Source organism: Protopterus annectens, chromosome 3.part0 (assembly GCF_019279795.1).
Source record: "Protopterus annectens isolate FY-2018-M chromosome 3.part0, PAN1.0, whole genome shotgun sequence".
Lineage (NCBI taxonomy): Eukaryota > Metazoa > Chordata > Ceratodontiformes > Protopteridae > Protopterus > Protopterus annectens.
The window spans coordinates 1,326,029,321-1,326,053,402 of NC_056731.1; the positions used below are offsets into that span (position 1 = coordinate 1,326,029,321).

At 43.6% G+C, this 24,082-nt stretch overlaps 1 protein-coding gene across 1 annotated transcript in view; it reads right to left on the reverse strand.

The window, feature by feature from the left end:
• The window catches only part of LOC122796733 (desmocollin-3-like), a 1,348,840-nt gene that overhangs the window by 732,096 nt on the left and 592,662 nt on the right, over positions 1 to 24,082 (reverse strand). The gene's annotated exons all lie outside the window — the stretch shown is intronic.

Here is a 24,082-nt window from a genome sequence, read left to right on the forward strand (position 1 = left end):
CACCAAATTGTATACGCTATACTGGCTCTTAAATGTTCCAGCATGGTTTTACTTTTATACAGAGAATATCCTGTGAGCTACTCACCATCTAAAACGATCATCATGTATGTCTCACTTAGCTCCTCCATACCACCTTACCAAATATAGTAACCCTAACCTTGCCACTGCCTCTAACCCTAAACAGTATCTAATAAAAAAAACATTTCTCTAAAGGTAGACTACACAAGACACTTACACACATCACATAACTAAATGAACCCAACACTAAACATTTGCCCTTACCTAGCCATCAGTCTAAAAATAAACCTCAAACACTTGCATGTATACACGCACACACACACCTTAGTCCAGTGCTAAAACATTCTGCATTAGAAAATATCCCCACTTACCTGCATGCTAGCAAACCTCACACACCATAAAGAAAATGAATGATCCCAACATTTGAAACTTCCAGCACTCAAACACACGCACTTTCAATAAAACACAAACACCAGTTCACTTGGTCAGTATTAGCTGACCGGATAAAATTAACTGTAACCACACAAACATATATCCATACATAAATATGTGCATATATTGTGGAGGTAAGGGAGTATAGAGAGAGGGCTTATTATTTTACATAGAGCTGAGTACTGGACTAGTTTATCTCATCCAAATGAAGCTTTAGCTAGTTAAGTCTCAATAAAAAGTGTGGGAAACAACTGCTGCCCTACTGCAATAATTCCTTGTCTGCTACTTTGGAGCTTCTCCACGACTCCCTACAACAAAACACAATATAAACCAGCAAAATGTTTTTGCAAGAATTTCTTAGACAGAATTTCCCTGCCTAATTGGCACAAAACTCAAACTGCCCATCTTCTCTGAATATCACAGAGCACTGCCAGTTATATAGCTTTATTCATTACTAAATCGGACTAGCATATTAAGCACAAGTAATGAATTAGTATGAAGACTTATGTTCTTATGAAAAACAGTGAATGGCCCTAAGGACAAAAAGATGTTTCCCTTGCCTTCAGAGTTTCTGTAGTGAAATTCATAAGAACCTGCTACTGGCCACTATAGCAGGCCCCCTCAGATACAGAGTTATGGCCTTACCACCTGTAATGAATGTCTCGTCTCCTTCAGTTCTGCCCTCTCAAGGCAGAAAACTGTGCAAGAAGGATGGGAAAATTATACTACAGCAGTGATCACACCTAAACTATACCTGTTCAGAGGGTTACTGTTGAGGTATACAATTCACAATCCATGGTCCCTCCACATTGCTTCCACTGTTCTCATAACAAAAGGTGAAGTGGTTTGCTAACAATTTAGCTAGAATTTAGGGACAGACCTGTCCTATTTGCCTGACATAAAGGAGACTAACAGATACTGCCAAAGATATTTAGGTTTTCCTAGGTAGTTAAGCTTCCTATGAAAACTTGCAAGTTCATTTCACTTGGGGGGGGGGGGCTAGGATAAAAGGCTGCCAGCTGAACAGTCAGGTTAACTTACTTTAAATGCCACATCTTATATAACAGAAGAGTTTGTTTTAAAATTCTATGTCTGTGAAAGATGCACTCAGAGAGCTACTGGCCAGGAGAAAAGAAACTAGTTCTTGGAAAAATGAAACTAAAGTGTCACCAAGCAGCTTTACTCAAAAGAACAAGTTAACTTTTCCAGCACCTCCTCCACAGTTATTAGTATAGGCCATCCTTGAGAAATAGTTTCGCCATAGTCCACACTGAGAAGGGAGAGCCCTTGTATATGTAAGCAAAAGTACAGTTGTGTACTTACCATAAATGTAGATGTTCGAGTGTACTCACTGTTGAAGTCATTACATTTGGGTAATCTGCTGTCAACTGGCCTGAATTCCAAAGTCTTGGGCCCTGCGTCGGTTGCTGTCTCTTCTTCCATGACGTCAGGTCGTCAGGGTTATAAAGCAGGCAACATTTTCTTTAGTTTTTCTTGCCCCATCAGGTGCCCCCCAAATGGGGAGCAAAAAAAATATATATATATAAATATATATATAAACTATATATAGATGCAATAACATAAACTTTACCTTCATCTAAAAGCTAATACACCACAAAGGCTGTAGAACATAGTGAAGGAAAGAGAAAAACCCCAGAATAAAATGGACTGCAACAGTGAATACACTCGAACATCTAAATTTACGGTAAGTGTACAAAGCTGTACTATGTTCTTCGTGTTTCACTGTTGCAGTCACTACACTTGGGTAGAATCCCAAAGCTATGAATGGGAGGCTGGAGCTAAACAGCATTAGGGGCAGCTATAAGGCCCTGTAGAACTGCAGTGGCAAAGCCTGCCCTGAACTTAGAGAAGAGAGGCAAATGATAATGCTTTGTAAAAGTATGAACAGAACTCCAAGTAGCAGCTTCTAGAATGTGTTTGGTTGGTACCCCTCTGAGAAAAGCTGCTGATGTAGCTGCAGCCCTGGTGGAATGAGACCTAATGCCCATGGGTACCGGTTTACCATGATGTAAGTATCAGAAACGAATGCAGTGGCTTATCCACTTTGAAATAGCTTTTCCCTCTGATCCTGCAGCAAATGCCACCAGTAGCTGCTCAGTTTTTCTTAGAGCTTTAGTCCTGCTCAAGTAGAATCTCAGTTGTCTGTGTACGTCCAAGGAATGCAGAATCTGTTCCCCCTTGTTCTGCGGATTTGGATAAAAAGCTGGCAGATGAATAGTTTGATTAAGAGCCACACTGGAAACCACCTTAGGCACAAAGGAAGGATTGGTCCTGAGGGATACCCTGTCTGGGGAAAATATGATAAAAAGGCTCCACAGCCATGAGGGCCTGAAGCTCTGAGACCTTTCTTGCTGAAGTAATTGCCAGGAGCAAAGCTGTTTTCCATGATAAAAACTTTGTATCTGCAGTAGCAGCTGGTTCAAATGGAGGCAGGGTGAGCTTTTCCAACACAAAATTGAGGTCCCATGCAGGAATTGGTGATCTTCTGGGAGGCCTTAAATTTTCCGCCACTCTAATATACGGTTTTAGCAAGGGGTGAGAAAAGATCAGTGATTCTGTGTTGTAATGAGCCAAGATGGCAGAGGCATGGATTTTTATTGATGAAATAGATGGGCCTTTGTCAAGCATCTCAGTCAAGTATTGTAAAATCTGAGGAATATTTGGCTCTGCTGTGTCAGTTCCTTGTGCTTGGTTCCAAGCACAGAATCTCTTCCATTTATCAGCATAAGATTTTCTAGTACTAGGCCTCCTGGCTTCCAAAATGACATTCAACACAGATTTACTGAGAGGTGGTGTTTGAATAACTACATGATCAGCCATGCTGCCAGGTTCATTGTTTGGAGCGGATTGTACAGGATCTGATTGTTTTGCTGAGACAGTAAGTGAGGTATTTGAGGCAAGGACCAAGCTGGGAAATTGAGACATATTCCTTAGGATTGGATACCAGTGTTGGCGGGGCCAGTCCAGGACAATTAGTAGCATTTTTGTTTTTTCTTGCCTGACCATTAGTAGGACCTTGGGAAGAAGAGGCAGAGGAGGAAAGGCGTCAACTGATAGGTTTTTCCAACTGAAGGACAGGGCATCCACTTTCCATACTTGTCTGTGGTAAGGCCTTGTGCAGAATTTGTCCAGTTGATAATTCCGAGGAGAAGCAAATAGGTCTATGTCCGGGCTCCCCCATTTCTTTGTTATCTTGCTGAAGATTTGTGGATCCAGTTGCCACTCGTGAGAGTCCATAAGGTTTCTGCTTAAGTCGTCTGCCAGAGTATTTTGCTTTCCTGGCAGGAATTGAGCTTGAAAATGTATTTGGTAGGTCAAGGCTGTCTCCCACAATGCCATGGCTAGTCTACAAAGGGGGTATGAGTGCGTGCCCCCCTGCTTGTTTATGTACCACATAACCGTGGTGTTGTCCATCTTTATCAGTAGTTGTCCTGGATGAAGTACGTCCTTGAAGGCTGTCAGAGCATTTTGAACAGCTAACAACTCTTTTTGGTTGATATGCAGATGCATTTACTTTGGGGTCCATATGCCCTGAATGCATAATCCCACCAGGTGGGCCCTCCATGCATAGTCTGATGCGTCTGTAGTTAAGGTTTAGCTGGCAGGGGGTAGAGTGAAGGACTGTCCCATGTTTTGGCGACATGCCTCTGCCCACCAAAGAAACACCTGTTGTAGGCAGGGAATGAGAGGAATCATTGTTTCCACTGGTACCACTGTAGTTTCCTCATATGCAGTTTTGCATATGGAATCAGTAGAATGCAGGATGCCATGAACCCCAAAGCCTGCAGAATTTGTCTTGCAGATAACTGGGTTTTTGTTGCCATCTGTTTGAAGTAAATAGTCAGTTGCCTTTGTTTGCCTGGCGTGAGGAAAGCTATCTGGGCAGTTGTATTCAAGCTTGCACCCAGAAATGTTATCTTTTGAGAGGGTACCAGTTGTGATTTCTTTTCGTTTATTGTGTACCCTAGGCATGTTAGAAGCCTTTTCACAAACACCAGATGCTGATGAAGAATGTCCTTGTTCTCTGCTTGAATGAGACAGTTGTCCAAGTAAGGATAGATTTGTATACCTCTGTCTGCAAAATGCAATTACTGGTGCCAGGCACTTTGTAAAGACTATGGGCGCAGTCGATAAGCTAAAGGGCAGTGCAGAGAATTGATAATGCATAAAGCCAGTCTTGAAACAGAGGTATCTTCTGCACAATTCCCTTATTGGGATATGCAGGTATGCCTCTTTTAAGTCTAAAGTCACTAGCCAAGCGTTCTTGCCCAGCATGGGCAGAAGCTGCAGCATAGTTAGCATTTTGAATTTGGAATGTCTAGGAATGTGTTCAAAATTGATAAATCCAGTATTGGGCACCAGGCCTTGTCTTTTCAGGGTACCAAGAACAGTCTTGAGTAAAACCCTTGTCCTTTTTCCTGTTCTGGCACTGGCTGAATAGCCCCCATATCCATGAGGGACGTAACTTGTTTCTGTGCCTCTGTCCATTGATTTGTTGGCAGATCTGGCCAACCATTTGGAATTGGCAGAGTGTGGAAGTGGAATATGTATCCCTGGGATATTATGTTTACCCACTTGTCCTGGGTTATTAACTGCCAATTCTGAGCATAAAGTGCTAACTTTCCCCCTGTGGAAGCTGCCAAAAGATAAGTGCCTGGTGATGGCAGAGGGAAGTCATTGAGACTATTTACTGTAGGGTTGCGCTTTATTTTCTCCAGATTTGGAGGTAGAGGCACCCCATTGCTTTGACCTGTAAGAATTCTGTGATTGGTATCTAGAACCTTTAGGGCACCTGGATTTGCCCCGTTAAGCTCTGTCAGACACAGGAAAGGACCAATTTTTTGTAGGCCAGTGTCTACTGAATCTTGGTGGCTGCACTTGTAAGACGTCTTTTACAGTTTGCATAGACTTCGCTTTAGTCTTCCATTTTCTTTAAAACCTCTTCTGCCTTAATACCAGAGTATCATGCTGTAAAGGTGCATCCAGCAATTTAGCTTTAACATGATCAGGTAATTTTTTCTCTTTTAGCCAGGCATGCCTTCTAATCACAGATCCAGTAACTGCGTCCCTGCAGGAGGCCTCTAAGGAATCAAACCCATATTGCAAAGTATGCTTTCAAACTTGTTCTGCTGCATGCAATAATTCCTGCAATTCTTTATTTTCTGCACATTCAGAAATCAACATAATTTTCTGTTTCAGTAATCCCATAACATGCTGTTGATACTTGAGCATATGAAAGTGGCAGTTTAAGGCCCTAACTGCCAAGGTTGCAGATGTATAAACCTTCTTTCCCCATCGATCCACTGCCCTGGAGTCTCTATCAGAGGAGGTAGGATTTTTTGCTGTTGAGATCTTTATACCTTTTGGACCCTGTGAAATGGTTTCAGGGTGAGCAGCAGGGTTTTTAAATAAATGTTTGTGCGAGTCAGGAACCCTGTAATATCTGTCTGGCTTGCTAGGAGCCGGAGGTAAGGAGTCTGGAGTCAAGCTTGACTCCGAAAACACATCATCCATAATATCTAAAATAGGAAGTATGGCTAAAGGCCTATGCTGATGGAGAAGAAGGAAATCCCTAAGCCTCTTTTTTGATTCTGAGAACTCTTGACTCTCCCAGTGAAAGTGCTCCCTCAAAGTATGCAAGGTTTCTCCAAAAGGAATACTCTTCAGGAGGAGATGCAGATGGGATAGATTCCTCTGCATCAGAATCCTCATAGGGTGGTATAGACAATTCCTGATCAGAAGAGGAATCGGAAGAAAGAGAAAAGTACAGTTGTGTACCTACCATTAAAATGTAGATGTTAGAGTGTATTCACTGTTGCAGTCATTACACTTGGGTTATCCTGCTGGCAGGCTACCCACAGTCGGCCTGAATTCCAAAGTCTTGGTCTGGCGTCGGTTGCTGTCACCTATTCCCTGACGTCAGTGCGCCAGGGGTATAAAAGATGCAGCAGACGCCATTTTCTTCAGGTTTTTCTTGCCCCAGATGTCAGGTGCCCCCAAAAGGGTAGGCTAAAAATTATGCCAATAAAAATGCATTCACTAAAAATAAACATTACCGTCATCTACAAGCAAATACACCACATAGGTTGTATAGGATAAAGAAGTACAGATAAGTCCCAGCAACGAAAGTGGGATTGAGGGTGGGTAACCTGGACTGCAACAGTGAATACATTCGAACACCTACATTTATGGTAGGTACACAACTGTACTATGTTCATCGTGTTTCACTGTTGCAGGCATTACATTTGGGTAGAATCCCAAAGCTCAGGTTGGGTGGCTGGGTCTAAATAGAATTAGGTGAGGCTATGAGGCCCTGCAGAACTGCAGTGGCGAAGCCTGCTCTGGCTTTAGGGTAAAGAGGTAAGTGGTAGTGCTTTGTAAAGGTGTGCACTGAAGTCCAAGTTGCAGCCTCTAAAATATCCTTGGTTGGTACTTCTCTGAGAAAGGCTGCTGAAGTGGCTGCTGCTCTGGTTGAATGTGGCCTAATGCCCTTACGCATTGATTTGCCATGTTGAAAATAGCAGAAACAAATGCAATGGCCTATCCATTTTGAAATAGTCTGCTTTGAAATGGCCTTTCCTTGGTATCCTGCAGCGCATGCCACCAAAAGTTGCTCTGTTTTTGTAAAAGCTTTAGTTCTGTCCAAACAGTAGCGTAGTTGTCTGTGTATGTCCAAAGAACGCAGAAGTCTCTCCCCTTTACTCTGTGGGTTTGGATAAAAGGTAGGCAAATGAATGGTTTGATTGAAGGCCACACTGGACACTACCTTAGGCATAAAATAAGGGTTTGTTCTCAGAGAAACCCTGTCTGGATGAAAGATTATAAAAGGTTCCACAGCTATTAATGCCTGAAGCTCTGAGACTCTTTTTGCTGAAGCGATTGCTAGGAGCAGAGCTGTTTTCCATGATAAAAATTTTATATCAGCTGTACTGGCTGGCTCGAAAGGAGGCAGTGTGAGTTTTTCCAAGACAAAATTGAGATCCCATACAGGTGTTGGTGCTCTTATTGGGGGTCTTACGTTTTTGGCCCCTCTGAGATACTGCCTTAGTAGTGGATGAGAAAAAATAGGAGGGTCCGTATTGTAATGAGCTGAAATGGCAGAGGCATGGATCTTGATTGATGAAAAGGATAGGCCTTTGTTTAACATCTCAGTTAAGTATTGTAAAATTTGAGGAATGTTTGGTTCCAGCGTATCAAAACCTTGTGCCCGATTTCAGTCACTGAATCTTTTCCACTTTTCTGCAAAAGATTTCCTGGTGCTTGGCCTTCTGGCCTCCAGAATAACATCCATAACTGCTTTAGAAAGAGGTGTGTTGTGAATTGTCACTGTATTCACCATGCTGCCAGGTTTAGTTTTGAGTTTGCTGTGCAGGATCTGATTGTTCTGTTGGGTCAGTAAGTGAGGAATAAGAGGTAATGTCCAGGCTGGGCCCTGAGACAAGCTATTTAAGATTGGACACCAGTGCTGGCATGGCCAGTCTGGGGCAATAAGTATAATTTTCGGCTTCTCTTGTCTGACCTTTAGGAGTACCTTGGATAGGAGAGGCAGTGGGGGAGAGGCATATACTGTAAGGGTTTTCCAGCTGAAAGATAGGTCATCCACTTTCCATGCTTGACTGTGAGGAGTCCTTGTGCAGAATTTCTGTAGTTGGCAAATGTGTGGGGAGGCAAATAGATCTATGTCTGGGCGTCCCCATTTCCTTGTTATCATGGTGAAGATTTGTGGATCCAGTTTCCACTCGTGGGGAACCATGAGGTTTCGGCTTAGCTCGTCTGCCAGTGTATTTGTCTTTCCTGTCAGGAATTGTGCTTGCAGGTGTACTTGGTAGTCCAGTGCTGTGTACCACAAAGTCATGGCTAGTCTGCAGAGGGGGTAGGAATGAGTGCCTCCCTGCTTGTTTATGTACCACATAACTGTTGTATTGTCTGCCTTTATTAGTAGCTGCCGTGGATGAAGCAAATCCTTGAAGGCTGTCAGGGCATTTTGAACAGCTAGCATCTCTTTTTGATTGATATGAAGATGCATTTGGCTTGCGGGCCATGCTCCCTGAATACATTTTCCTGCCATATGGGCTCCCCAGGCATAGTCTGAAGCGTCTGTAATTGATTGCCTGGCTGTGAGTAAGGTGAATGGCTGTCACTTGTTGAGGTGACAGGCTTGTGCCCACCATTGTGGGCACCCAACAGTGAAACACGATGAACATCCTGATCTAAAGATTCATAATCAGTGTCTTGCCTAGGCCTCTTATCAGGAGGGGTTGGTAAACCCCTGATCAAGATAATTAGGTCTTCAGCCACTGTGATAATCTGCTTTTTGGGCATAGAGGCCTGAGCATGTGGCTCATGCATCGTTTTTTTTAGCTTTAGAAGTTGCTTTTGTCTTCGATTTTGAAGCCGGCGTTAGTTTTATATAGAAATGCTGAGGCCTGAAGACACCCTCAGAAGCCGGTGCCTGCTCAGCAGCACCAGACACATCCGAGGGAGAGACATCTGCAGGTACAATACTTTGAGAATCTTACGGCGTGTCAGACTCCACATGGGTCTCTGTAGAGGCCTGTGACTCGAAAGTAGCAGGTATCAGGGGCTGCGAAAGCACCTCACCGAGTACCAGCGACTGGCTTAGGAGAAGCTTCATTGTCGGTTTTGGACCTAGACGGTCTCTCTCTGTCCTTTTCTTTGCGTTTTTTGTGAACTCCGGTAGTCGGATTGCTATCCGACGACATTTCAGGATAGTTAAATCTGTTTCCAAAATATTTTGAGGCAAAGATATACCGACGTTTAGTCCATTGGTTAACTCTAGCACAAAACAGACAGCTAGGCACGTTATGATCAGGGTCTAGGCAAGGAATACAGTACAAATGGAAATCCTCATGAGGTATTTGCTTCCCACAAGTAATGCAATTATTAACTTTTACTGACATCGGTATGGAGCAAGAAAAAGTTTCCCCAACGGGGTACTTAGTTTTAGTGAAGACTTCGGTTCTGAAACTAGAATTCGAAAATTTCAAGAGTCGGCCAAATAGAAGCGTAGCTGTCTGTGTATGTCCAAAGAAAGCAGAACTCTCTCCCCCTTATTCTGTGGGTTTGGATAAAAGGTTAAGGGCCACACTGGACACTACCTTAGGCATAAATATTGGGTTTGTCCTCAGAGAAACCCTGTCTGGATGGAAAATTATAAAAGGTTCCACAGCCAATACTGCCTGTAACTCTGAGACTCTTCTTGCCGAGGTTATTGCTAGGAGCACAGCTGTTCTCCTTGATATCTCAGCTGTATTGGCTGGCTCAAAAGGAGGCAGTGTGAGTTTTTCCAAGACATAATTGAGGTCCCATGCAGGTATTGGTGCTCTCCTAGTAGGTCTTATGTTTTTGGCCCCTCTGAGGTACTGCCTTAGCACTGGATGTGAAAAAAATAGGTGGGTCCGTATTGTAATTTGCTGAAATGTCAGAGGCATGATCTTAATTGATGAAAAGGATAGGCCTTTGTCCAGCATCTCAGTTAGGTACTGTAAAATCTGAGGAATATTTAGTACAAGCATGTCAATTCCTTGTGCCTGGTTCCAAGCACAGAATCTCTCTCATTTTTCTGCATAAGATTTTCTGGTGCTGGGCCTCCTGGCCTCCAAAATAACATCCATAACTACTTTAGAGAGAGGTGTGTTCTGAATGGTTACATTATCCGCCATGCTGCCAGATTTAGGGTTCTGAGTTGGCTGTGCAGGATCCGATTGCGTTGTTGGGTTAGTAAGTGGGGAATATGAGGCAATGTCCAGGCTGGGCCTTGAGACAAGCTCTTTAGGATTGGGTACCAATGCTGGCGGGGTCAGTTTGGGGCAATCAGTATCATTTTTGGCTTCTCTTGTCTGACCTTTAGGAGTACCTTGGGGAGGAGAGGCAGTGGATGGAAAGACATACACTAAGGGTTTTCCAGATGAATGATAGAGCATCCACTTTCCATGCTTGCTTGTGATATGTCCTTATGCAGAATCTCTGTAGTTGGCAGTTGGATTGCATTTGGCTTGAGGGCCATGTGCCCTGACTACATTTTCCTGCCATGTGGGCCCCCCCAGGCATAATCTGATGCGTCTGTTAATGTCTGCCTGGATGTGGGTAAAGTGAATGGCTGTCCCTTGTTGTGGTGACAGGCCTGTGCCCACCATCGAAACTCCTGTTGCAGGCAGGGAATGAGGGTAATTAATGTTTCCAGGCTGTGGCAATGTTGAGTCCAAACACTTTTTAGATACCATTGTAGTTTCCTCATATGCAGCCTTGCATATGGAATTAGCAGAATGCAGGCTGCCATGAAGCCCAAAGCCTGCAGAATTTTTCTTGCAGATAACTGGGTCTTTGTTGCCAACATTTTGAAGTAGGAAGTCATTTTCCTTTGTCTGGCGTGAGATAAGCCATCTGGGCCAGTTGTATTTAAGCTTGCACCCAGGAATATTATCTCTTGAGAGGGTACTAGTTTTGATTTCTTTTCATTTACTGTGTACCCTAGGCAAATTAGTAATCTTTTTACAAACGCCAGATGCTTTAGTAGAATGTCCTTGTTCTCTGTTTGAATAAGGCAGTCGTCCAAGTAAGGATATATTTGAATTCCTCTGTCTGCAAAAAGCAATTTCTGGTGCCAGGCATTTTGTGAAGACCCTGGGCGCAGTAGATAAGCCAAAGGGCAGTGCAGAGAATTGGTAGTGCATTGAGCCAGCTATGAATCTGAGGCATCGTCTGCAAGATTGTCTGATTGGGACATGCAGGTATGCCTCCTTTAGGTCCAAAGTTACAAGCCAAGCCTTCTTGCCCAGCATGGGCAGAAGCTGCTGCAAAGTTAACATTTTGAAACGTCCAGAAATGTGTCAACCCATACATCACAAGATGGGTTGCAAACTGGCTGAGTGACAGAACCCACAGGGTCAGAGTTGCTGGCGCCATGTCAGACTCAAAGCCTGTCACAAGTGGTGTCCCACAGGGCTCAGTCCTGGGCCCACTCTTGTTTGGCATCTACTTTTCCGAAGTTCAAGCAAACACAGGAGGGTTATGGCTGACAAGGTTATGGCTGACAAAGTTTGCAGATGACTGCAAACTGGGCGCCATAGTAGAAAACACATCTGATACAGATATCCTTCAGAAGGGTCTCACAGAAACAGATAACTGGTGCCAGAGCCACGGCCTAAAGTTAAATGCCAAAAAATGCATAGTCATACCCTTCGGGAAAAACAAGGTTACCCCTATCTACCAAATAGGTGGAAATCCACTGAGCACAGAAAAAGTTATCAGGGACCTGGGGACCCAGGTTGATAGTAGTCTGTCATTCGACACCCATGTAGCTAAAGTAGTTAGGAAGACCTGCTACATTGCCCACCTTATCATGAAGGGATTCTCATCTAGATCAAGGGAGGTCATAGTCTCCCTTTACTCATCACTCATCAGACCAATGATTGAGTACAATGCCCCATTCGGAATGTATCTGACACGACACTTGCAACAGCTGGAGAGGCCACAAAAGTTCCTCACCAAAAGGATAAAGGGTCTCAAAAATCTGTCCTATGCTGCCCGACTGAAAGAACTCCAGCTCTATTCAGTCGCTTACCGCTTGCTCAGAGGTGACCTTTGCCTAACATACAAGGCCATGTCAAACCCAGATTTGATGAATATGCTTCACCTCAAAAAATCTAGATCCATCAGAGCCACAAGGGCGGGAGACTTAAACCTTGACACGGCTATTAATAGGACGTGCTGGAGGGATAGATTCATCACCCAAAGACTCCCTATGCTGTGGAACAAAATCCCGGTACATGTGAGGCAGAGCACCTCGCTGGCCTTGTTCAAGAGAAATCTTGACCAATGGATGGGAAATCACAGATATACCCCAGGGATTACCTCAGTGTCACTGCTCGACAGAGGCACAGCAAAATAATGGGTATAGTTCCCCATACTAAAGGGGTGGCGTAAGCCACAAAACGATGGGCTAGGCTTGTAAATGCCCTCGGGCAGATAGCCTAGTATGAACCTATGAACCTATGAATAGACAGGTCCAGTACTGATCTCCAGGCTTTGTCCTTTCTGGGTACCAAGAAAAATCTTGAGTAAAATCCTTGTCCCTGCTCTTGCTGTGGTACTCGCTGAATGGCCCTCATGTCCATGAGGGATGAAACTTGCTTTTGTGCCTCTGCCCATTGATTGTGTGGCAGGTCTGGCATACCTTTTGCCCTTGGCAGGGTGTGAAAGTGGAACCTGTAGCCCTGAGACACTATATTCAAGACCCATTTGTCCTGGGTGATCATGTGCCAATTTTGTGAAAAAAGTACTAGTTTTCCCCCTAAGGGGGCTGCCAAAAGATAAGTGCTTGATACTGGCAGAGGAAAGTCATTGGGACTGTTTCCTGTACGGCTGTGATTTGTCTTCTCCGCTTTTGGAGGTAGAAGCACCCCATTGTTTAGGCCTGTATGAGCCTTGGGGGCTGGGATCTGCCTCTCGGGCATCTGTATCTGCCTCTTTGTGTTCTGTCTGACACTGGAAAGGACCAATTTTTTGTAGGCCAGTTCCTGCTAAATCTGGGTGACTGTATCTGTAAGAAATCCTTAACTGTCTGCATAGATTTCGCTTTGTCCTCCATTTTCTTCAACACCTCTTCTGCTTTAACACCAAACAAAGTATCATGCTGTAATGGAGCATCCAATAATTTTGCTTTAACATGATCAGGCAGATTCTGTTCCTTTAACCAAGCATGTCTCCTAATGACAGAACCCGTAACAGCGGCCCTGCAAGAGGCCTCCAGAGAATCAAAACCACATTGCAAAGTATGCTTTCTCACTTGTTCAGCTGCATGCAATAAATACTGCATTTCCTTGTTTCATGCACATTCAAAATTTGTCAACATTTTTTGTTTTAGCAGTGACATTAAGTATTGCTGACATTTTAGCATATGAAACTGACAATTTAAAGTCCTTACAGCCAAGGTAGCATAAGTGTAAACCTTCTTCCCCATCATCTGTCCAGTGTCCCTGAATCCCTATATATCAGAGGGAATAGGGTTTTTTGCAGTGGAAGCCTTGACCACTTTGGGACCCTGAGATATAGATTCTTGGTCAACAGCAGGGTTTTTATAAAGAAATTTATGTGAATCTGGAACCCTGTAGTATCTGTCTGGCTTAACAGGTGCAGGGGGTAAAGAGTCAGGAGGCAGGCTGGACTCTGAAAATACATCATCTACAATGTCTAAAACAGGGGGAATAGCAAGAGGCCTGTGCTGAGGTAGTAAAAGAAAGTCTCTGAGACTTTTCTTAGATTCTGAGTAATCTTGGCTCTCCCAGTGAAAGTGTGCCCTCATAGTATGCAGGGTTTCCCTAAAAGAATAATCCTCAGGAGGAGCAGCTGAAGGGATAGATTCTTCAGCATCAGAATCCTCATATGGACGAAGAAAGTATTCCTGTTCAGAAGAGGAGTCAGAGGAAATGGAAACCTGATCTGAAGATTCATATTCTGTCTCTTGCCTAGGCCTCTTATCAGGAGGGGGATGGGGACCCCTGATCAAAGTAATTAAGTCTATGGCCATTTTGAGCATCTGTTTTTTAGGCATGGAGGCCTGTCCATGGGATTGTTGCACTTGCTTCTTTGTCTTCAGTGGTGCTTTAGTCTTTGCCTTTGAAGCTGTAGTCGGTTTTACATACAACTGTGTAGGCCTGAAAACACCCTCAGAAGCCGATGCCTGCTCAGCGGCTCCGGACCCATCTGAGGGAATATTTTCTGAGTGTCCAAAACCTTGAGTTTCCAGCGGCCTAGTCGGCTCCACGTGGGAGTCAGAAGCAGCCTGCGGCTCTGAGGTAGCGGGCGTCAGGGGCTGCGAAAGTGCTTCACTGAGAACCGGCGACTGGCTTAGAAGAAGCCTCGTCGTCAGTTTTGGACCTCGGACGCCTGTCCTTTTCCTTTCGTTTCTTGTGAATTGCAGTAGTCGGATCGCTGTCCGACGACATCATGTAATTAAATCTTTGGCCAAAGTAATGAAAAGCAAAATCGTACCGACGCTTAACATTACGTTGGTTAAATCTAGCACAAAACCTGCAATTAGCAACGTCGTGATCAAGGCCTAGACAAGGAATACAATAAGAATGAAAGCCCTTTATTAGGTATTTGCTTCCCACAAGAAATACAATTATTAACTTTTTCTGACATCAGTCTGGAGCAAGAAAAAAGTTTCCCCAACAGGGTACTTAGCTTTTAATGAAGACTTCGGATCTGAAATTTTAACACGAAAATCTCAGGAGTCAGCCGACTGGCACTTGCGAACTGCTTTTGCTTCGGGCACTGCGCTGCAAGAAAGACTGACGAAAATGGCGTCGGCTGCATCTTTTATACCCCTGGCACACCGACCTTAGGGAAGAGGCGACAGCAACCGACGCCGGACCAAGACTTTGGAATTCTGTCCGACTGCGGGTAGCCTGCCAGCAGGATAACCCAAGTGTAATGACTGCAACAGTGAAACACGATAAACATCTGATCTTGAAGGGAATCAGAGTGAGACAAATTTATGTTGCTAGATTTAGGCTCAAGGCCAGGATGCATTACTGGCCCATCAGTGCAAAGGCTTCTGGCAGTTACACAGGTCCCTCTCTGGTATGTTGCCCCTTCAACTCTGACTTTTTACAGTACTCTGAGGATTTGGAAGATGAGCTGGAAACTGTGGATGAGACCTTTCTCCCAGGGGCAGAGAATGCATGGTCTAAGGCAATATTCAGTTCTGAGGTAATACAAGCAGCCTGAAGAAGAAAGCCTAGGTGACAGGCTATTTCACATACTATGACGATTGGCCCACATAATTGGTACAAGCAAGTCTCACACTTTTTTATGTAATGCATCACTCTGGTGTTGACTGATTACTTACAGGGTGCACAAGTGCCAAACTATTAAGGTAAGAATAAGGGGCAGAAATACTTTCAGGATGATGTACCTTCAGGTAAAAGGAGGACTCCAGACGGTTTTTGCACCTTTAAGTAGTCCATCTGTCACCTTGAGGGCAAGATCACGGACATCTGTAATAAAAGAATCAGCATTCTTTGGTGTTACAAACGGCATTCCTTGATTTTGCAATGTCTGCTTGGTCCACCTTATGAATTCATCCTTGATGGAGGGGCTAGGGCAGTGTCTTGTTCAGCAATTCCACTGTTGTTCCCATAAACCTTTTAAATACCAGCAATCTCCCTCATGTGCATCTAGGTCAGGAAGAACCAAGAAAACAGGTGCTGAACTCAATTCTTGGGCCTTCAACCATGTCTTCTGAAATTTCGCCTGAGGTTCAAGAAGAAATGACAACCGCAGGGCCTTCTCCTGAGCAGAAAAAGCTTGCTAAGTTCCTTCTTATGAGCCTTGTTGGACACTGAATGGAAGAGCACTATTAGAAAATGAAAAGCACAGCACAATGTCATTACAAATACTAAATGAAACCATAATGTTTTTGTTCCTTAAAATCTCCTGACATAACTAAAAAAATATCCAACCGTGCAAGGAGCTTATCCATGATAAAATCACATATTCTGATCCCAAGGATATAACCAACACAGTAGCAAATGTTCTTAACTGGTGATTTTATCCCACTTATCCACATTCATGCCCCCAATACTCAGAAATTCAGTTTCCCTGAAATAAAAGTGAAACAATTGCAAGAACCCCTGTCAAAGGCTAAAATCAATACTTCTGTGGGACCAGATAACAATCCCGGCTGCATTTTCATCAGCACCAAGTATGAACTATCAAAGCCACTACTTAAACTGTTCGACCTCTACATACCTACAGGGTTTCAGACTTATGCCAGCAGAATAGCTATTAGGACTCCCCTATGCAAGGATGCCCCCTCTACAGACCCAGGTAATTATAGGCCACACCAGCCTTAAATGCAATGCCATGGAATATATAGTAGAACTCAGTTATGCAGATGTGAACTCGGTTATGCAGATGTAGGCAACTTAACTGATATAACTCCTACTCAGTCTGGCTTTGTGAAGGGTAGGTTCTACTGCCTGAATCTATTAAACTTCTTTGAAAAGGTTATGGAGCCTGTGGACCATGGCATTCCATGCACACTGCTTACATTGACCTGACCAAGGCTTTTGACACTATTCCCATATGCTGGTATTACTGAAAAATTAGGCAAGGTTAATGTTAAGCTGATTCTGCTGCTGCAACAGCTGAGAAGACCACAGAAGTACCTCACCAAGAGGATCACTGGCCTCAAACAGATGCCCTATAAACTCGATTGAAGAAACTCCAGCTGTACTCGGTTGCATACCGCCTGCTCAGAGGTAATCTCTGCCTGACATATAAGGCCATGTCCAACCCAAAATTGATGGACATGCTCCACCTAAATAAAAACCTTATCCCCTCGAGCCACACGCTCTAGAGATCTAAACCTCACCACAACAATAAATAGGACGCGCTGGAGGGATAGATTCCTGTCGCTGAGACTTCCTATGCTTTGGAACAAGATTCCAATCTACATTAGGCAGAGCTCCTCTCTAGCACTCTTCAAGAGAAACCTAGACGAGTAGATGGGAAAAGTACAGTTGTGTACATTTACTATAAATGTAGATGTTCAAGTGTATCCACTGTTGCAGTCATTACATTTGGGTAATCTGCTGGCAGGTTGCCCTCAGTCGGCCTGAATATCAAAGTCTTGGGTCCTGCGTCAGTTGCTCTCTCCTCTTCCATGACGTCAGGTCGTCAGGGGTATAAAACATGCAGCCAATGCCATTTTATTCAGTTTTTCTTGCCCCAGATATCAGGTGCCCACCCAAATTTATTCTCCATCACCAGCCAAAATAATACACCTCTAGAGCTGGTATCTGAAACCAAACTATTAGGAGTCCAAATCGACAACAAGCTTAAATTCAACTTCCATCTACTACTAAACATAAAAAAACCCACCAAAAACTTGGCATGCTCTACCGACAAAATCGGTTCCTCACCTCATCTACTAAGCTTACTCGATCTACTACATTCCTCCTTTCCTCCCCTTCTCTACGGTGCCCCTCTTCCAACAAACCTACAATCATCTCTCAAAACCAAACTGTCCTCTTGTTATAATAAAATAGCCAGCCAGATTTGCCAACAGCAACAAATCATCAACACATCACTGTGAACCTCTCCACAAACTCAACTGGCTAGAACTTCCCAACCACCTCTCATATACTCAGCTCACATATGCTCATAAACTCATATTCCAACCATACCTCTGTCCCTCCCTCTCAACTACCTTTAAAATGCACCACACACAAAGACTTCTAAGATCTAACAATCAAAACCTTATTGAAGTTTACAAACCGCTCCAGCCCCCAGGACAAAACCTCCTATCCTTCTCTCTAGCACGCCTATGGAACTCCCTTCCCGCCTCCATTCGCACAATTGCTAGCCTCCCAGATTTTAAAATATCACTATACACTCTCATCTAACATCCACATGGGAATGCTCCTGCTCCCATCCCTCGTAACCTACTCTTAACTTCAACATTTTTTTCTCTACTCCTTCTCATAAATCCCATATAGCAAAAGCATGCTTGCCTGCAGTATATATCTCCTTACTTATACCAGTAATTTCTTAGTCTTCTGCATCAAACTACCTAGCCTTAATTCCAAAAAATTTTCTACTTTGATTTTGTCTTTATTACTTTTGATTTACATATGTTTGATCACCCTTATATAAATAGAAATAGTACAAATGTTAATCTCTGTAATCTTCATGTAATCTATGTGTGGTAGTTAATCTTTGTATAATCTATATGTGGAGTTTTTCTCCCCAGGACTCCATTGAAAATGGGTTCTTTAGGCCCAATGGACTATCCTGGTTAAACAACTGCAAATAAAATAAATAAAATAAATAAATAAATGGGGAGCAAAAATATGTATATATAAACTATATATATATATATATATATATATATATATATATATATATATATATATATATACATATATATATATATATACATATATATATATATACATATATATATATATATATATACATATATACATATATATATATACATATATAAATATATATATATATATATATACATATATACATATATATATATATATACATACATGTATATACACATATATACATATATATACACACTTTTAGCAACATAAACTTTACCTTCATCTAAAAGCAAATACACCACAAAGGCTTTAGAATATAGTGAAGGAAAGAGAAGTTCTAGAAGTAAAAAGGGGGGTGGTGGGTGGGTAACCCGGACTGCAACTGTGATATGCTAAGTGTACACAGCTGTACTATGTTCTTCGTGTTCACTGCTGCAGTCATTACATTTGGGTAGAATACCAAAGCTATAGATGAGAGGATGGAACTAAATAGCATTAGGGGCGCTATAAGGCCCTGCAGAAAGTACAGTTTTGTACCTACCATAAATGTAGATGTTAGAGTGCTAATACAGCTGCAGTAACCACAGATGGGTTCTCTGCCGTCAGGCAGGTCCTCGGTCGGCCGAATTCCAAAGTCTAGGTCCGGCGTCGGTTGCTGTCGCTTTCCTTCCTGACGTCAGTGAGGCAGGGGTGTATGAGACACAGCTGACGACATTTTCTTCAGTCTTTCTTGCCCCAGATGTCAGGTGCCCCCAGAAGGAAGGCAATATCTATATAAATTATATTTATATATACATGCAATGCAATATAATCAAAAATCAGTCGTTGCAAGCAAATATACCATAGAAGGATAACCCAATCAGGATGTATGAAGAAGGGTTAGACCCTAGGCCTTTACCAAGAGGGGAAGGAGGGAGGGAAAACTGTACTGCAGCTGTATTAGCACTCGAACATCTACATTTATGGTAGGTACAAAACTGTACTATGTTCATCGTGCATACAGCTGCAGTAATCACAGATGGGTAGAATCCCAAAGCTACACACAGGGTGGTAGGCACTAGGTGGAACTGGGAAGAGCCAGAATGCCCTGCAACACAGCAGTGGCAAAGCCTGCTCTAGTTTTGGAATATAAAGGCAGGTGGTAGTGTTTTGTGAAGGTATGCACAGAACTCCAAGTGGCTGCCTCCAAAATATCTTTGGTAGGAACTCCTCTGAGGAAGGCTGTAGAGGTAGCTGTGGCCCTGGTGGAGTGGGATCTGATGCCTGTAGGGACAGATTTTCCATGATAGGAGTAACAAAACCGTATGCAGTGGCCTATCCATTTTGAAATAGTCTGTTTGGTAACTGGCTTCCCTTGAGCTCCTACAGCATAGGACACAAAAAGTTGTTCTGATTTCCTGAAGGGCTTTGTTCTGTCCAAATAATAACGTAGCTGTCTATGGATGTCTAAGGAGTGTAGCAGCCTTTCCCCTTTGTTTTGAGGATTGGGATAAAAGGTAGGTAAGTGTATGGCTTGATTTAAAGCTACCCTGGATACCACTTTAGGCATAAATGACAGGTTGGTTCGAAGGGAGACCCTGTCCTGATGGAAGATGAGAAAAGGCTGCACAGCCATAAGGGCTTGTAGTTCCGAAACCCTACGAGCTGAGGTAATGGCCAGAAGGAAAGCTGTTTTCCAGGACAAATATTGCAAATCTGTTGAGGCAGCTGGTTCAAAGGGAGGCAATGTTAATTTTTCTAGAATGTAATTAAGATCCCAGGCTGGTATTGGTTGTTTCCTTGTTAGTCTTATATTCTTAGCCCCTCTGAGGAACTGTCTTAAGAGTGGGTGAGAGAATAAGGGTGGATCCGTGTTGAATTCTGCAGAAATGGCTGAGGCATGGATTTTTATGGAGGAAAATGAAAGTCCACTGTTCAGCAGCTCAGCTAGATACTGTAATACTGGAGGCAAATTCAGCTTTCTAGGGTCCTGGCCTTTTTTCTCATTCCAAGAGCAAAACCGTTTCCATTTTGTGGAGTAAGCCTTTCTAGTAGATGGCCTTCTGGCCTCCAAAATGACATCCTGCACCTCTTTGGAGAGTAGGGTCTGTTGTGGTGTTAAGGAATTTTCCATGCAGCGAGATTGAGTGTTTTCAGCTGACTATGGAGAGTTTTGTAGCTGTGCTGAGTCAGCAGAAGAGGCATTAGAGGTAGGGACCAGGGAGGAGTATGTGTTAGGCTCCTCAGGACTGGGTACCAGTGTTGCCTTGGCCAGTCTGGGGCAATCAGAATCATCTTCGGTCTGTCTGCTCTTGCTTTCAAGAGCACCTTGGGCAGAAGAGGTAGAGGTGGGAAAGCGTAAACTGTCCATGCTGTCCAACTGAATGAAAGGGCGTCCACTCTCCAGGCTTTTGGATGAAAGGTCCTTGAACAAAACTTTTCCAATTGATGATTCCTGTGGGAGGCGAAGAGATCTATGTCTGGCCTCCCCCACGCTTGGATTATCTTTGTAAACACTTGAGGATGCAACTTCCATTCGTGTGTTTCTGTCATATTTCTGCTTAGATTGTCTGCCAGTGTGTTTTCCAAACCTGGCAAGTACTGTGCTTGAAGTTCGATTTGCCATTCCAGAGCCAAGTTCCAAAGTGTCATGGCTAGTCTGCACAGGGGGTATGAATGTGTTCCTCCTTGTTTGTTTATGTACCACATTACTGTGGTGTTGTCTGTTCTTATCAATAATTGTCCTGGATGCAGGAGGTCCTTGAAAGCTGTAATTGCATTTATCACTGCTAGCATTTCTTTTTGATTGATGTGAAGGTGCTTTTCCTTTTGGGACCATTTGCCCTGAATGCACCTGCCTGTCATGTGCGCCCCCCAGGCGTAATCTGAGGCGTCTGTTGTGATGACTTGATTTGCTTGAGGCTTGCAGAATGGGAGACCTGTGTTTGTTTGACATGCTTGGGCCCAACATAGAAATTCCTTTTGCAAACATGGAATTATTGGTATTATTGTTTCCAAACTGTGGCTGTGTTGAGACCATAGGTTTTTTAGGTACCATTGAAGTTTCCTCATATGCAACTTTGCACATGGGATTAAAAGAAAGCAAGATGCCATGAAGCCCAGAGCCTGCAGGATTTTCCTTGCAGTAAGCCTGGTACATTTTGCTAGTATTTTGAAGTACTGAGTTAGTTGCCCTTGTTTTTCTGGCGTAAGATAGGCCATCTGGGTGTTTGCGTCCAAGTTGGCAACCAGGAAAGTTATTTTCTGAGATGGTGTTAGCCTGGATTTCTCTTCGTTGATTGTGTATCCCAGAGAATGCAGTAACCGTGTTACATAAGCCAGATGTTCCAGAAGTATGTGCTTGCTGTCCGCTTGGATCAGGCAGTCGTCCAAATAAGGGTAAATTTGTATCCCTTGAAGTCTGCAGTAGGCAATTACTGATGCCAGGCATTTCGTGAATACTCTGGGCGCAGTAGATAAGCCAAAGGGCAATGCAGAGAATTGATAGTGGATTGAACCTGCAAGAAATCTGAGGTATCTTCTGCAGCTTTGTCTGATTGGGACATGCAGGTATGCCTCCTTGAGGTCCAATGTTACCAGCCAAAACTCCTTGCCCAGCATGGGAAGAAGTTGCTGTAATGTGAGCATCTTGAATTTTGATACGAGTAAGAATGTGTTTAGGATGGATAAGTCCAAAATGGGTCTCCAGTCGGTTCCTTTCCTTGGTACCAGAAATAGCCTGGAATAAAAACCGTGACCTTGTTCGTGAGTAGGTACCTCTTGAATAGCTTTCATGTCTATGAGCTTTGAAATTTGTAGTTGTGCCTCTGCCCTTTGATTGTGTGGCAGGTTTGGCATGCCTCTCATTTTTGGAAGAGTGTGAAAATGAAATCTGTAGCCTCTGTTTATAACGTCCAGGATCCATTTGTCTGTTGGGACAATATGCCAATTTCTTGTAAATAATGCCAGCTTTCCTCCCAAGGGTGCTGCCAGCTGAGACTTGCTTGGCATGGAAAGGAGGAAGTCATTGGGTTTGCTTCCTGTATTGTTGTGCACTGTCTTCGCCACCTCTTGGTGCTGGAGTTTGCCATTGCCTGCCTCTATATGATGCTTGTGATTGTCCTCTGCCCCTTGTGCGCCTGTATCTACCTCTTTGGGGCTTGTCCATGGCTGGAAAGGACCAGTTTTTAAAAGGCCAATTTCTGCTAAAACGTGGTGGTTGAACCTGTAAAAAAGCTTTGACAGTTTGCATAGATTTGGCTTTTTCTTCCATTTTCCGTAATATCTCCTCAGCATTAGTACAAAATAGCACATCCTTTTGTAAAGGAGCATCTAGAAGTTTAGCTTTCACATAATCAGGCAAGATTTGTTCCCTAAGCCAGGCATGTCTACAAATGACTGATCCTGTAACAGCAGCTCTACTTGAGGCCTCTAGGGCATCATAGCCACATTGTAAGGTGTGTTTACCCACTTGTCCTGCACTATGCATCATATCCTGCAACTCCTTCAAATCTGGTTGTTCAGGTTGAGACATTTTATTTCTTAATTGTGATAACAGAAACTGTTGATATTTAAGCATATGAAACTGACAATTTAAGGCCCTCATGGCTAGGGTGGCCGAGGTATATACCTTTTTTCCCCACCTTTCTAAGGATCTTGACTCTCTTTCGGAAGGTAGTGGATTCTTAGCAGTAGAGGCCTTCATTGCCTTGGGGCCTTGAGAAATGGTTTCTGGGTCAGCATTATGGCTTTTGTAAAGAAATTGGTGAGAGTTAGGAACTCTGTAGTACCTATCAGGCTTGACTGGAGCAGGAGGCAGGGAATCCAGATTAAGGCAAGCCTCAGAATAAACATCATCAAGTATGTCCAAGACAGGAGGTATCGCCAGAGGTCTGTGTTGAGGTAACAAAAGAAATTCCCTAAGTCTTTTCTTGGAATCAGAAAAGTCTTGGCCTTCCCAATGGAAGTGTTCCCTCAAGGTGTGCAAGGTTTCCCCAAAAGAGAAATCCTCAGGAGGAGATACAGAAGAAATGGACTGCTCTGCATCAGAATCTTCAAAAGGAGAGTAAGAGTGTTCCTCTACATCAGAATGTTCTGAAAAAAATGGAGCCCTGATCAGAAGAGGGAGAATCTTCCTCCACTCTGGGTCTCTTGTCTGGAGGGGGTTGGGAACCCCTGATAAGAGTAATTAAATCCTCAGCCATTTTAAGCATCTGCTTTTTAGGCATGGGGCCTGGAGATGGGCCCTGTGCAACAGGCCTCTTGGGATGCCTAGCTGATTTGGACTTGGTAAAGGCCTTAATGGAAAAGGAAGATGAGGGTCTAAAGACACCATGGGTGAAAGTGGACCTGTCCACATTAGGAGGCTCAACGCTCACAGTGGCTTCGGTGGTTGCAGTCTGGGTATGGTCTCGGTTACAGAAGACACCGCGCCAAAGAAGTGTCGTCGGTAGTCAGGGACTGCATAGGCGGCTCGCTCAGAACCGGACCACCGGACCACGTGTAGCCGGTTTTGGCGTGGTGTCGGTGGGGACCGTGGACCTCGTGTGTCGGTCCTTGCGTTTTTTGGACAAAATGGTAGTCTGAGTCTTCGACGACATTTTATAATCAAAGGCTTTACTAAAAAAGTGTTGGGCGAACCCCGCCCGACGCTTAATAGTGCGTTTATTGAAAGTTGCGCAAAAGCGAAAGCCCGAGGCGTCGTCTGGGCCTAAACAAGGTATGCAGAGGGAATGGAAATCCTTATGCGGTATTTGCTTCCCACA